The sequence below is a fragment of the Tamandua tetradactyla genome, chromosome 6, assembly GCF_023851605.1.
Source record: "Tamandua tetradactyla isolate mTamTet1 chromosome 6, mTamTet1.pri, whole genome shotgun sequence".
Lineage (NCBI taxonomy): Eukaryota > Metazoa > Chordata > Mammalia > Pilosa > Myrmecophagidae > Tamandua > Tamandua tetradactyla.
In genome coordinates, this window is record NC_135332.1 from 102,888,040 (window position 1) to 102,904,438 (window position 16,399).

Here is a 16,399-nt window from a genome sequence, read left to right on the forward strand (position 1 = left end):
TCATGTGAAAATGTGTCACTGGGGCATATAGCTGGTAGAGTTGAGTCACATGCTGTGTACTAACCGCTTGCATATACCTGAGTCACATTGTGAAATATCTCAAGTTATTAAATATTTGAGCTATAAAAGCAATTTTATTGGGAAAAATAGGAGCCGGGGCTAGAGAGTAGCAGATTTACAATAACAAAGTCATTTTTCCTGCAGGAATGTTTAATAATAAAGTTTTCTCAAAAGTAACAAGTGCATGGCTACAAAACCCTAAGTATCACTGAGATAATGCACCTTTTCTTTGGCAAATCCAGAGTTTGCTAAATTGCAATCCATTACCACCAGTTCAAGACTAGACTCACCCAATGATTCTTACATAAAATCATTTTATGTTTATCACACAACTTCATGATGGGCATACAATAGAGATAAGATGGCAGAAAGGTACCAAATCAAAATAAGCTGTAGAAGAGCTCACAGCGGACCATGACATGCAAAATATGGCAACAGCAACTGATGAAGCATCCATTCATTTGTTTCATACTTCTATGGTCGGCAAAAAACAAGACAGGGCATTAGTTATCCATCAGAATCACATTCTGTCTCAAAGCAGTTTATATGTTGCAAACCGGTTCCATTATCAAATGCTCAATTCACATTTAAGTACCCAATTCACACTTTAAAAACTTGTCCTGCAGAAGAAATACGATTATTGACTAGTTTCCATCAATCCATTGATATACAGGATTATCAGTTAGTAGACTCAGGAAAAAAAAAAGAACTCTAGCTATGCTAGAGCATTTTTTGCAAAAGTCTTTTGTTTTAAGATTTAATTTTGTTCATCTATGGACAAATAGATGGCCTTGATTGATTTATTACTTCAATGGTTAATTTCTAAAGAAAACAATGACAAAGACTCTCATTTAACTGACATTTAAAAACTCTAGAACCCTCTATTTCTTTTTTTTTAGCAAATTAACAGTGATATAATACTTGAAGATAATGTGAATGTGAATTCATGAAAAGTCTTGAAGACTATTTTGAATCAACCAAGCACGACCAAAAAAAGAAGTGTATGTTGTCACACTATAATTATTTGGGAATTGATACCCAATCTAAGGACCTGAGTTGGTAAATCTTGAAGAGAATATTACATTAACAGTATAAAGCATGAGAAAATTTTCTCTAATTTCCTACCTAATTCATTCTTCCCCTCTAACTTGCCATAGTAAATAATATCAATCACTGAGCCTTCCCTGTCCATGAAAACCAGGCCTGTCTTGGAAATTATTCTAAATAATCATTCACATGAATACAGAATGATCAGTAGTGAGATTTTCTATCCTGGTAATATTATATTTCCTAGACATAAAATACAAATTGATTTAAATAATATTGTAAAAATTAATCCCCATAAATGGTGCTGTATTTTTATGTTAAATACCCCCTACATCTAAGTAACTTTGGCACTCTTGGTTTTGCCTCAATACTTTTCAACACCAGGAGAAAATCTGTCCTCAATAATAAAGTGCAATACAAGGTCTCATAGCAGTATGTTACAGGGTGGAATTAGTCATGAAAACAATATATGCCTGTGATTATATATATATTCCAAGATTCGGAAATGATTTTTAGCTCACTTGGGCATATGTCAAATTTAAAACTATAATATATTATGTAATTAAATTGTATTTGTTGAATTAATAAGTAAGCTTAGTCATGGTCAAATAGCTACATTTTTTTTTCTAATTAGCCTCAGAATCAAGATTCAGCAAGTAATTTTAAAAATTATCTTTGTTTTAAAAAATTATCTTTGTTTTGATTAATGTAGCTTTTCTTAGTTTTGTTGTTTTACTAATATAAAGTATTGTCACAAACCCTTGATTTTTAAGTAACAGTTTGCAAAAGAATAAATAAAATATGCCTCATTAATTGTAAGGTTTCGTATCTAAATAAAACATTTTCAAGGCTTCTGTAATAACTGACCTGGCTTTCCATTACCATGCATCATTCTGCTTTCCCAAGAATTCTATAAAGTTGCTATCAGCCTCGTTTTAAAGATGAGGGAGTTATCTGTGACTCAGAGAGCTGAAGTCAACTGTCAGTTGTATTTGAGCGATTTACAGAGCTGTGTTTGAAACCCATGCTATACATTTGCAGGTATTCCACCTACAAATTCAAATTCCCTTTTCCCTTATGTTTTTTTTTCTTTTTATTTTGATGTGTTCAAAATCTAGAAGAGCAGAAAAATATAATAGACACCTATTTTACGCCCAACGTTAACTTCCCAGATACTGACATTTTGTTTCAGCTCCCATTTTATCATTTTGTTGTTTCCCTTTTGGGACTAAAACATAACAAATAGAGTTCGATTAAGTTGAAAGAGGAAATATACAGCCTGATAACTGTTTTACTCTTGACTTGCTCTCCCCACAGCTACAAGCTTTGGCTGGTTCCTTAGACTCTCAGTTCTGGACTATATCAGCGACCTCGCCTGCAATCCTCTCCACTCGCATCTGTCTTTGATCCCTTGATTGCTTATACAACTGGTATGATAATGTTCTCCAAACACTGAATTCCTCCTGTCATCCTTCTTGTCAAGGATACACAGAGCATCATAGCTATCTATTTTGTCAAAAATTTGGCACTCAGAGTCTCCAGTGTCTTTTTTAAACCTTCTCCTCTCTCCACCCTCCCCTCCCATGGAGTCTACTTTCATCGTACACCTCACACTTTCATTGCCTCATCTGGGTTTCATTGTTGTTGTCTTGACCAAGCTTTGCTGTTTACTTTCTTCCCAATAAGTTACTCAAAACCCACCTCTTTCCAAAGGTAGCATCCATTTAACTATACTACTTCTATTCTGGGTCTGGCTTTAGTATGTGTGGATTCAGCTTATAAGACTAGCATTTCGCGTTTTTATTTGGATTCTGATAGTTTTGGTTCAAGATGGTGGTCTGAGAACATTAATATGCCTCCTGGGTCTTAAAATACACCACTGAAATGAAAATCAAGGTGGACAAAAATGAATTCATAACCGCGAGGAGAAAAGACTGAGGGTCAACAGTGAACTACAGTTATTAATAAAATTCTGGAAGACAAAAAGCAGATGTGTGGGTGGTGACAGATGAAACAAAGCAGAAACAACCACAGGCCAGAGTAAACAGAGAATCTATTTAAAAAGTGGTAGGAGGCAATTTTGCCAGGGGCTCCATACAAAGCGTCCAAGCAGAGTCAGCAGGTCCTCAGGAGAGGCATTACCCAGTGAGGCAAAACAATGGGCTAATCATTTGACAGCATCCCTGGTCCCAACTCCAGGCCCCACAAATACAGCATGACTGCCAGCTTGAAGTTTACACTGCCAGGAGAAAACTGGAAGACAATCCTCTAAAAATAAATGAACCCATCTGCCTCAAAATAGCTAGGATTCTAGTGTGGGTTTAAAAGGTCAGAGTAGAGGACGTTTTATTCTGATTTGAGGTGCCCCTGCTTGCTGTTTTATCCTAAAGTAAAAGCAGCCAAAAGACATGGCAACCCATGTCCCCGAAGATTTTCCTTTTGTCACAAAGTAAGAACAGACTTTTCTGAAAAAGGAAAAGGTTGAGAATGAGAAAAAGTTCTTAGATGTTGAAAAGAGGACTGCAAAAAATTAGAAACACAATAGATTAGTGATATGCATACATTATCTCTCTGATCTTCAAGACAAAAATGAAGACTGAAAGTAAGTATAAAAGGAATTTGAGGGCTGTGAGAGAGAATTGAGTGGAATTGAGGAAAATAAAGAAATATGAGATTAAGGTGTTCAGATTAAGAGCTACTAGATAGGCAGACTTGAAAGCAAAATCCATTCTTACAAGTATGTTTGAAAAATTTCAGATCTTTGAAGAGACGGAACAAAATCTGATGTAAATAAATTTAAAATTAACTATTGACCATTTAAAAAAAAAATTTGATGTCTTCCTGTAAGGAAAAAATAGTAAAAAAAAAGCTCTTACAGAAGAATTTTCAAATGGGCAAAGTTGCAATTGACCACACCTGATGCTAGAATTAATGTTTTCACAGAAAAAAGGCCTCTATTGAGTGGGCCTTACCTGAGGTCCTAGTTTTAGTTGGCTTGCACACTGTTGACTTGACTAAAGGATGTGCAAATGAATGAGAAATTCCTCCAATTGGGATAACTCTGTAGGTCCTCACCTTTTATACTATTGCGCTTGCTAGTAGGGTTTGGAATATACCCAACAACACGCACTACTGATTTCCTTCCATTCTGACTATATATTTTTAAACCTAGTGATAATCTTGGAGATTTCAGCCATCTCAGCATGAAGCGATTGACCTCATTATTATTATTATTTTTATAGGCGCGTGGTACCCCCACTGAATGGAGGCACCACAACGTGTTCAACCCACCTGTGCCTGGCAATCCCTTGACTCCAAGCTCTTGCTGGAGGAGTGGCTGATCCTGCAGCTATTTCAGTTGAGCACTTGATGCTCTGGGGCCAGCCAGGTAGCTACTGCGGCATAGGAAGATTCGGGGACTGTGCACTTGCTGCAGCCTAAAACACACTGGACTTTTCTACAGGCTGTGAAAAGACAACTGAGGCAGTTCCAAAGGTATAGATGGGTTAACAGCTATTCCTGAAATGCTGGCTGTTGCCGCTGAGGTCATTGTAAATGGGAGCTCTAGTTTGTTTGTTTTTGCTATTTCTGGGTTACAGCTATGGACACTGTGGCCCAAATCTCATCCCATACTACAGGGTTCAGCCTGCCTGCCAGTGGTAAATATTTGTTAGGTGGGAATGCTGGCTGTAGCTGGAAGAAAGTGAGCCAGCCAATGCCTAAGAAGGCTGATTGGGTGGAACCTGTTCAATAGAACCAAGGGTTGCATTTTATGCCTCTGACATCAGGTTGTCTTGACTGCTTGCCTTTAGGGGCATATCCTCTGTTTTCCAAGGGAAGCCACTGGCTCCCTTCTGAGACTTCAGTGTGGCTCAGTTGAAGAAAGCTACTAGAAATAGGGCATCCATCTACTGGGGATCTGTATCAAAGGGATATGTTTTATCCTTTTAGAAGATTTATTCTAAGGCAGTGTCTGGGTTCTGAGCTTTCTATACCTTATTTGATTCTTAAACAAAAAAAAAATGTGGATTGTAGCCTCTGAAACATGGATTTCAAATGCCAGTTCTTGTCTTATGATACTAAGATATGGGTCCCTCCAAATACCTTCTGGAGGGCTATATTAGTTTTTTTCTGGCTGCTGCAATCAATGACCACACACATGGCAGCTTAAACGCAATAGGAAATTATTCTCTCATAGTCCTCTAGGGAAGAATCTGTTCCTTTCCTCTTCCAGTGGTCCTTGGATTGTGGTCCCATCACTCCAATTGCTGCCTCCATGGTTACATTATCCTCTCTTCTGCCCATGGCAAAGCTCCCTCTGATTCTTTCTTATAAGTACACTTATGATGGTATTCATTGCCACCCCACATAATCTATAATAAAACCTCCCTCATTCAAAGTCCTAAACTTAACTATATCTGCTAAGAACCTTATAAAATTATAAGGTGACATTTAAAGGTTCCAGGGAATAGGACATTATAATTTTGAGGGGCGGGGGCAGTACCCAGGTCCAGTATTGAAGCTCTTTTTGCAATGCTATTATCCTATATCCTTTGCTTTCACTTCAGTGCATGTACATCTGCCAACTTTGTTGTTTTAACCTATTTCATAAGAAGTTCTGCACATTTTTTATATTAACAAAGGATATATCTTAAGACCTGCTTGAATCCCCAAATTTCTATACCCAGAAATGCTCAATTCTCTTGACTTTTTCCCAAATCAAGTTTCAACATGGATTCTTGAATTGGTTGGACAGATCATCAGTCCAGAACTTAATTGCCTATGAATAAATTGTTATCCATCACTAGATGAGATAATTTACACTGGTTGAACAATCACTGACATTTTTATTAATTGCCTTTTAAAACTTATGTCACATTGGTTTAAAGAGTGAATTACAAAAATCCTTTCTTTTGGGTATCATCATCACATTCTTAAGACTTTTAATGTTTAATTCCTTCACAACCCTAGCTGTTGAAAATAACCACTTTCACACTGCCACCTACACACACGCATTATTAGAAAAATCCCTGTGTATTTGCCTGAAAAGGATTATAGAATCAAAAAAGCTACATCGAGATAAGGATGCTGACTAATCAGATTTACTCCCTCACTCTTATCCATTAGTGACTCACATCTGTAGAGAAACCTTATAACCTGTGCAATTGAAATTTTTCAATTGGAAAAATGACTAATTATTTCATATTATGGGCTTTTGAATTTGCCCATTTTTTACTAACATAGTCAAAATTATGAACGCTAAATTTATTCACCCTAAAGCTCTTCTGAATAAAATATCAGAATGGTGAGTGATAATACTTCCTGACTTTCCATCAGTCAAACATATTTAGTAAGCAAAGATTTTCCAGAAAGGAGAGATTAAAGACAGTGAGAATCTCAGGAACAAGAGAAACAGTTGAAGGATCTAGTATTTGATAACTTTCTTCAAATAATAAAAGACTTCCATATAGATAAAGGTTTACGGTTGGTTGGTTTGGCCACAGAGGGTTGAACTAGGCTACATCAGTATAAATTATAGAGTGTTCAGATAGAAGCATTTCCTAAGAATTAGAAGTGAATATTCTTGGGATAGATTGTCATAATAGATATGAATTTTGTAAAGTTGGAAGAATTCAAGCTGAGGTTGTTCAATTCAATGACCAGATAAGGGTGGTAATGCTGACGAAGTGTTAGGAGAGATATTTTCCTGGTCTTTTTTCATACCACAGATTCCATTCTAAGTTGACACATGCTATAAAACATTCAGGGCTTAATTTAATAATTACCAGAGGGCTGAATGTTATTCTTTTGTAATAGCATTAAATTTTTACTTTAGCAAGAAATATTAGCATTTTCAATAGAGTCTCCTGGCCTTTTCTGACTTTAGAATGTTGGGAGGCAGGGAATTGCAGTTCTTCTATTTGTCATTTTGGAGAAGCAAAATTGAACTATAATTGTCTTAAAGTGTTCCTGCAAAGCATAATTTCCTCATGATAGTCATCACATAATTAAATTGATTTTTACAAAAATATATAGCATACGTTAGCAGTGTCAATAAAGGAAATGGTGTTCTAGTCTAACATTAAGTCCTATATACAAATAAATACACAGTTCACAGTTCTAAACTGTTTTAAAATACGACAGATAACATAATGTACTAAAATCTATTGGATAAGATTTAATACTTTTCATGCAAATGATGCTCTTGTATATAATACAATTACTCTCTTGTTTTCTGTGCCTTGTACTGTGCATACAGATGATTATACTGCTAATAAATACTATGAGAATTCATTTGGTAATAGGCTTTTTGTATATAGAGTCAATTTTTAAAAAAGTTTTCCCTTAGAATGGTACAATTATGTCCCTAGAAACAGACCATAGACATATATTGGCACATTCAAAATGTGGATAGCGTATTTACAGAAACTGCCACCACCACCCCCTTATTGATTGATGTACAACTCACATGTGAGCGGTGGTGTAAAAGAAGGTAGAAGAATTTTACATTCCAGACGTTGGTATACACTTAGGTAACTGTAGGAACTCAGTCAAGTCACTTAACAACTCTGAGCTTCAGTTTTCTAAACTCTAACATGGAGATGATGGTATTTGCTGTGCAGGTTATTGTACTTACCATTACGCATTTATATGCATGTATCTGTCTATTTACATATCCATCTATACATGTGCGCCGGTTTGAAAGAATTGCATACCTTAGAAAAGCCATGTTTTAATCCCAATCCATTTTGTGGAACCAGACTATCAGATTATCCCCACAGGGATATGACATGCCCAGTTGTGGGTATTGATCTTTGATTAGAGGAAGATCTTGCTCTACCTGTTCCAGGTAGGTCTTGATTAGTTTATTGGAATCCTTTAAAAGAGGAAGGATTTTGGAGAAAGCAGGAGAGCCACAAGAACCATGAGAGCCCAGGCAGCCAGAGACATTTGAAGATGAAGAAGGAAAACGTTCCTGGGGGAGCTTCATGAAACAAGTCTGGAGAGAAAGCTAGCGGACATCACCACGTTTGCCATGTGCCTTTCCAGTTGAGAGAGAAACCCTGAACTTCACCCGCCTTTCTTGAGTGAAGGTGGTGTCTTGTAGGTATCTTAATTTGAACATTTTTATAGACTTGCTTTAATTAGGATGCTTTCATGGCCTTAGAACTATAAGCTTGCAATTTAATAAATTCCTCCTTTTAAAAGCTGTTCTGTTTCTGGTATATCGCATTCCGGCAGCTAGCAAACTAGAACATATATGTAACTATTGGAATATTCTATTATGTGTGAAACGTAGCAGAGAGCTAGGTACAATTCAGGAGTTTGATCAGTAGTTGCTATTATTATAGTTATTATTACTATTATTATTTTTAAAAATCTTAGCAATTTCTACCCTCATCCCCACTACACTTTGGCAAGATATTTAAGACAACAGGAATAATTCATGTTTTTCATCCCATTTATTTTGCAAATGGAATTTTTAATGACTTTTGATAAAACCAAAAACTGCCTAGCTACTTATTGTCAGCTCTTATGGTTAACACCAATATTGAAGGGAATAAAACATCTCTAATACTGTATTCCTTTTAGAAACTTAACCATTCTCTCACCTAAAATCTTGGTATTAGTTAATTCTTAACATAAACACTTGTCCTTAGTATTCAATAACTAATGTCACATTACTTGGTGATACCTTACTTTTTTTGGCTAATAAAGAAATTATTAGCAAAATTCCAAAGTTTTATGTGCAACACATTACATGGTCCTTGTTCTTCTCAATCTCACAAACTAGTACAAAGAAAAATGGCAATTTATAATTCCTTTTAGTTCTCTGTTAGAGATAGGTTAGAACTGTCAATTTTTTAATATTTAGGGTTTTGCCATCCCAGGAGGAAAAAAAAATTAATTTCACATTCTTACATTCCTTACTTTGTCTATACTTTCCACCCACCAACTAACTTTCTGTTTTCTTTTTGTTAATGTTTCCATTTTACAGTTATATACAGTACTTTGCTGTTTCATAATGCATATCCCTACTACATGTCACAGAGAAAAATGTGTTCGTTTTGGTGCAAAAATCTAAGATACCACTCTTGGGTGGAGTTTTCATGCCAAGCACATCCCATAGCCTCATCTATTGTTGGTTGCCTTTGGGTGCCTATTCCTGACCAGCCTAAGTGATAAGGTTGGTATGATACAAAGCATGGCAACTCATGGCTGTATCTTCTCTGAATGGCTTCACAGACACGGCAAGCCTTGGGCATACATCTATCCAGGCTGGACCTAGATTGGTCAAGACTGTCAATAGTCTTTTGCATTGATCCAGCTCCCTCACCTCTTATCAAATATACTTTCTTTGAAAATACCATGTCAGCATATACACAATACTAACACTTCTAGAAAATGTTGATATAACTGTAGATTGGTTGGTTTTATTAAGAATTTCTCATTTTCAATATAACATAGACACTCAAAACACTATGACAACCTTTGATGCCAGCACCCTCACTGGAATTAATATCTTTTTATAATCTTCTTCAAATCATATGCCCCACCCTTGTAATTACAAGACCCTTGTAATGTTCTGCCTCTACTCTGAAACAAACCTATTGAGTCCACATATCTACTGCTCCCATCTGTCCATCTGTCTTGGAAACCTCTTTTATCCACCTGTGTTTAAACCCTATCCTCTCTCAAATCCTTTGAACTTTCCTCCACTAATCCCTCATGTTTCATTTCTAACCTCTTCCTGTCAACTGACCCCTGATCTCTAGAACATATTCTTGCCTGATATGCACAATTTTTGTTTCTTCTTCTTCTTTATGAAGATAGACCTATTAAATGCACAGCCTAAATTTATTGCTGCTATTTTCTACTCATGTATTATAAAATTCATTATAATATGGTACAAACATCCACTCTTTCACATTCCATTTTACAAATTGAGTGGTTTCTTCCAAGTCCTTCTACTATTTGGAGTATTTATCAGTGACCAGTCTTCTTTCTATCTTCTCTTCTGATTTTCTCCCTCTCTGCCACCTTTTCATAGATCAGTGAACATTCTTCATTCTTCAACCCATCATTGAAATGTAGTTATTCTCCTGGCCTCCCTTCTCAGCCCCTGTGTCCTATCACACTATAGGCTTTCCTTGGTGGATTCCCTTCATTCCCAGTGTCAAGTGTACAGTTTTAGCTGAAATCTGCAAGCAGGACTTATGATTTAAAAATCCAGATCTGAATATCCAAATTCTCTGCAAAGTAGCTCCATTTGCATTTCCCATGTATAACCCAAACTCAGTAAATTCAGAACTCCCATTACTTCCATAATCCTATTTTGCTTTTTCCAGATTTCTTCATTATCCTATTCACCTAAACGGAAAATTCGCAATTCATACTCTCCACATACCATAATATGTTCTACCTCCTGATTCATTTTCAAGTCCATTTATTTCTGTCTGTTTCCATCCCCACTGCCATAACTTTGGCAGGCACAACTGCACCCCAAAGGATTGAAAGCATACCAGCTGGTCTTATTACTTAAAATTTTGTCCCCTTCTTACTTATTCTAAAAGCCAAATCTGATCATGCCATTTTCTAGCACAAAAGCTTGCAGTAGCTTTGCATTACTTTCATGCTAATGTTGAAAGCTTTCTCATGGCTGTTAGTGATTTTTATTAACTGGATACTTGCGTTTATAGCTTCATTTGTTACCATTTTCTCTCATACCCTTATATATCTGTGATGCACACTAGATTGTCTCAAGTTTGCATCTTTTTGCAGCTTGGTTTATTGAGTGATCTGGAATGGATGGATAAAAGTTTAGAACTGTTTTTTTTTCCTCTTTTCCTCATAGCTGCCTGAAAATTTCTTTGTGGGCTCATGGCTTTCCCAAACTGGACAAATTCTCAAGCAGAACAGATAGTTTGTTCAGTATTCTCAACAAATATAAAGTCTTCCAGTCATCTTCTAGCAATACAATGGTAAATCTAAGTCCAATATAAAAACTCTAAATCTTCCTCCAGTTTAAATCCATTCTTTCCCAGCGTGGGTTCCCTCTGGCTTGGAAGCATGCAGTAAAAGCAGTGTTGGAGGCATGGCTGGTTTCTCTTTTCCTTGACTTCTCTCCAAACTAGCTACTATTGTGGGGTCTCTCGGGTCAGGCACAAAATGGAGGGAGTAGAGAAAAGGGGTTAAAGCAGTCTCTTGTTGATGGATAAATTTTTGCTTCAGTGTTGGGGACTTCTATGTGGAGTGGATATCTAGAATTGAATCTTTATTTCAAAGTATGCTGTTGTGGGTTCTCTACAGTACCTGCACCTCATCACTGAAACTCTCGTACCCATAGTTCTTTTGATATTTAGGATAGTGATATAGGGAATTCCATCAGCTGAAATACAGAATCCTCACTTAATGTTTAAGTTTCCTGGGTTGCTCAAGGAAATAACATGAAATGGGTATTTATTCACTCACAGTTTTGAGGCTAAAAGGAAGTCTAAATCAAAGCATCATCAAGGGAGTGCTTTCTTTCTGAAGATTGGTGTTCTAGTGCGGCTGCCAGCCATCCTTGGTCACTGGCTCCTCTGACACATGACAAATCAAATGGCATCCATTCCTAGCCATTTTGTTCTCTTCCAGGCTTCATTGATGTTCAGCTGCTTGCTTCCTCTCTGTGTCTGAATTTCATTCTTCTTATAAAGGACTCCATGTAACCTCATTGAAAGGTCCTACTTACAATGGGTTCCCGCCCTCAGGAAAGGATCAGAATTAAGAATATGTTTTTTCTGGAGTACACACAACTTAAACCACCCCACTTAGATTCTGCATCCCATGACCCTCTTCATTAAGCTGAGACAACCTTGCTTCTAACAAGAAGTCCTTTTGAATATGGGTCTTTCTTAGACAATCTATATCAGGCTTCTTCTCTAGAGGTCAACAGCTAGTTCCTGGGAAATATAGATGAATCCTCACTTTTCCCCAACACAACTCTGCCTCTTTCTTCCATTAAGTTGCTGATCATAATTTTTGCCTTTAGACTTTTCCAGGTGTGTGTCTGTCAATGCTTGTGTCACTTTAGTTTGTCAAACCGAAGAGACACAGGAAAGGTCTCTTGACACACTCCCACACTCCATCACTAGACTCAAGGTGAGAGGGAAACATTTCCATTGCCCATGGTGAAAGGAAAACCTCACACTTTACACTCCAGATCCCTCCCCAGTAAGCCCTTATCACACTGCTCTCCTCAGCCCATCTCATTTCCACCAAAGGAAGTTTTTACCTTTTCCTCCATTACCTAGAAGTGAGCATTGGGTTATTGCTGACAGAGCCATTTCCCAGTCTTACAACCTAAAAAGCTCTATCACCTCACTTTAAAATGATGGGGTATTAAGTAACTATTACAATGTCTATCATCATAGATGCCTATGCCAAAATTCCCAGAAGACAGGAAAAAAATCACATTTAATATGCTGTTGCATTTAACCATGCTCTTCTCTTAATTTAGAATCTGATTTGTCTCCAGTGAACACCTCTTAAGATTTAGTTTAAATAGGGTGGGCCACGGTGGCTCAGCAGTTAGCATTCTCATCCTGCCATACGAGAGACCAAAGTTCAATTCCCGGTAATTGCCCAGGCAAAAAAAAAACATGCAGAATTTAGTTTAAATGTGGAAGGGTGGAAATACTAAGAATAACTCAAGCATCTGATGGTTCCCAACCCTGGATTGTGACTAAAATGCTCAAATGCCTGTAAAATAGGCAGACTAAAAAAATATCCTATTTTAAAAGAATTTCTGCCAACTATAGTCCTAAAGATGTCATATTAAAGGAAGACGCTGAAACTTACCTACATGATATCATGGAAAGTAAGCAGAAGAAACCCACCAAAGTCCTTGAGTTTAGAGTACAAAGGTTAGAGGGAAAGGTCTTATGGGATAGCTCAGAAGTACAACATGTGAAAACATTGTCACAACTTCACAGCAGCAGCTTCCAGAGGTCCAAGGGGAAAAAAAAAAGCACACAAAACACAAAGCCCACCTACTGGTAGAGGTCTTCCTAATGTGTTTGATAGGACAGGGTTCTCCTCTGACTTGTGATTGTATCACCAGAAAAAAAAAATGCTAGCCACGGCCATGCTGCATAGCTACAGCGGAAACCAGGATCAACAGAAGCATAGATATAAATAAAGTTGGTGTGTAGAATGGGGGTTTCATAAAATGCATAAAAGATTCTATTCACAGGAGTCCACTACCCAGAGACCCCGCTGCTTCTTCAGGCCCCTTTGACTACTGACTCTTTGAACCTATAACATGTGCCAACATCAACTTTTCTTCTCACAACCTGGCAAGGAATCTTACAGCATTTAGCTGATCCATGAAGCATCCAGAAAATAATCCATCTCCACTATTTTTAGGCAATTAGCAGGAGCAGAAAGTTATTTCCTTCAAATATGAGTAAATGTAAAATAAAACATATCTAAATCACTGATTTTCTAACACATAAAAAGATAAAGATCTCTCTCTTATACTAAGACTGCTCTACGGAAAAAAAAATTTATTTGGAAAACATACAATTTAGATTGCTATTTTGAAATCTGAAATCAATTTTTAAAAATGTTTCTTTTATGAAAGAAAAAATGGGATGAAAATTGAGGTGCCCTATCAAATTAAATTAGAGATTGGAGAAATTGATAACCTATAAGAATTTAAAATGGCATTAGAAATGAAAAGCAGAATTGGCACTGTCTGAATCAAATTGACAATATGACATATATACTTTGAAGCTTTCCTAGGATATAAAGAAATCAAATCTCAGTACAAATATTACTTTCTTGAACTAAAGAGAATTTTCAGTGGGGCTCTCATGAACTAGAAAAATTAATGAAAAGAATAAAAATACATCTGAACATGTATTTCATTAAAAAAATAGATATTTTAGTGACCAAATATGTGTGTGTGTGTGTGGGGGGGGGCATCAGGAAAACTTTAAAGGGAAAAAATATTGGGCTCTTTTTTTTTTTTTTACATTTAAAGGTAGTTAGCATGGCACCTAACCATATTTATTATGAAAACAGCAAACATTTGTAGATCACATACTTTGTTTCCAGAACTATGCAGAGTATTTGTAGGCATTTCATTTAATCCTCAAAACAAAACATAGACATTGCCATTTGTCACATATACAGATGAGTAAATGAGATTTAGAGAGCTTAAGAAATACATTCATTGTCTCAAAAAGCTCATAAGTATGAGAGCTGGGACATGAATACCTAAGCTCATTAGATGCCAAACTAGAACGCCAACCCTTACAGACAGTGGTTTCCAAGGTGTAAAAACCACCTGAATCAGAATTATACGTATTTGACATTTTAAGAAAATACTCCTAGTGATCTTTAAAGTTTTACACATATGTCTATACTTGCAATTTACATGGAGAGAAATAATGACTTAAGGACTGCAATTTATGAGTGAAGGCTAGTGAAGACCCATATAAAAAGTGTTCTGAAGATTCAGTAAATAGACTAAAGTACTTTTCATGAAAATGCATTTGATGATATCTTCTGGCCACCAGAAAGATAAATGAAGTAAAGAACCCAAGATTGAGGAAGAAGTAGTATAAAAGATTGGTGGCCAGGTAGTAGCTGGTTCTTTGATTATGGAAGAGTTACTTAACCACTCTGTACCTCAGTTTCCTCACCTATAAAATGGGAATAACATTTTCCATCTCACAGAATTGATGTGAGGATTAATTAAGGTAATTCATGATATTCCTAGCACAGAAAAGGCACTCTAAAAATGAAAGCTTTCTCTTACAGACTTATCCTTCAGAAAGTGAGAGGTGTTACAAAATAACCAAAATTGCAAGGAGGTGGAGGTCATGAGTGAGTAGACATCTGCAGAAAGAGAGAGTATCCAGAATAAGCAATCCAGAAGTAGTGAGCCAGAATTAGCATCAGGTCTGGAGTTTAAGAGGGAGCGATTGAGTTGACAACAGTTACTCAGATTTCTCCCAAGAGATGTGTGCCTTAGGGGACAAAAGGGTTGAATGTTAACTCAAGCCAAGGCCTCTCTGACTCCCAGTGAAGCAACTTCATTGGGGAACCCCTCTAAAAGATTCCCCATCTGATTCCACAGAAGATACCCTCACTGTTTATGGCATCGAGCCCCAAAGGCCGATTGTACAAAACAAGAGCAGCAGCAGAGAAAGCTAACAGTGGTGTTTTCAAAGAGCAACCAGTAGAGATGAACGGTAGATTACTGATTCCAGACTTCATGGAGGGTACTGCCTAGGGACTTCCTAAGTAGAGGTCAACATCCTACTGTTATACAGGTAGGGGTTAATGAGCTAGCAAATTAAGATATTAATATTAATGGGCCATCCTTAGTACCCACAGGCTAATGAAGTCTGGGGTCACTTGGGTTATATTAACATCAAGCAAAGTGGAATTTTAGGCAAAAGGCATTTACCAGGATTGAGAGAGCAATTTTATTGATTAAAGAAGATAAAATCTGTAGTTACTACCTGGGGTGAACAAAATCACATCGAAATATATAAAACCAAACACCATAAACATTATAAGGAGCAACTGACAGAGATACAATGAGTGGGACATGCTAAAGTATTTTTCAGTCTTTGGCAGGTAAAGGAAGGAAAAAAATTGAAGTCATTTTAGTGAGTCTGAATAATATAATCCTAAAGCCATATAGAAGGTCTACATATGTGTATATATGATATATAACAACTAAAACGTAGTTCCTTTACTTAAAAAAAGAAAATAAACAACAAATTCCAAATGAGAGAGAAATTCCACAAAGCAATAAAGGCACAGGCCAAATTCTACCAGGAAATAAATTGCATATAAAATTAACAAAGGGATTAAAAACTTCCTAACCACTTGGAAATCAAAGAGTATTAGAAAGTAATTGGAGTGAGGAAAGTAAACATTAAAATCCTAAGAGAAACATATATACATAGAGGAAAATACAGACCTGAAAAACTTTTTTAGAATTTAAATGAGACAAAATATTTAGTCAACTCCACATATTAGAACAGGAGTTATAACATAAATCAAAATTTTAGAAGAGAAAGAAACCAGTAGAACTAACATAGAAATTAATGAACTAGGACAGAGAAGAAAGAAAAACTGATTAATAAATTCTGGAGTGTATTCTTTGAAAACAATAAAAAACTAAACAATTAAGGAAAATGGGTGATTTTATAAGAAAAAGAGAAAGCACAGATAGAGGAAAAAAGTGATTTAGGTATTAGATAGGGAGATATTTTTAATTGTTGGA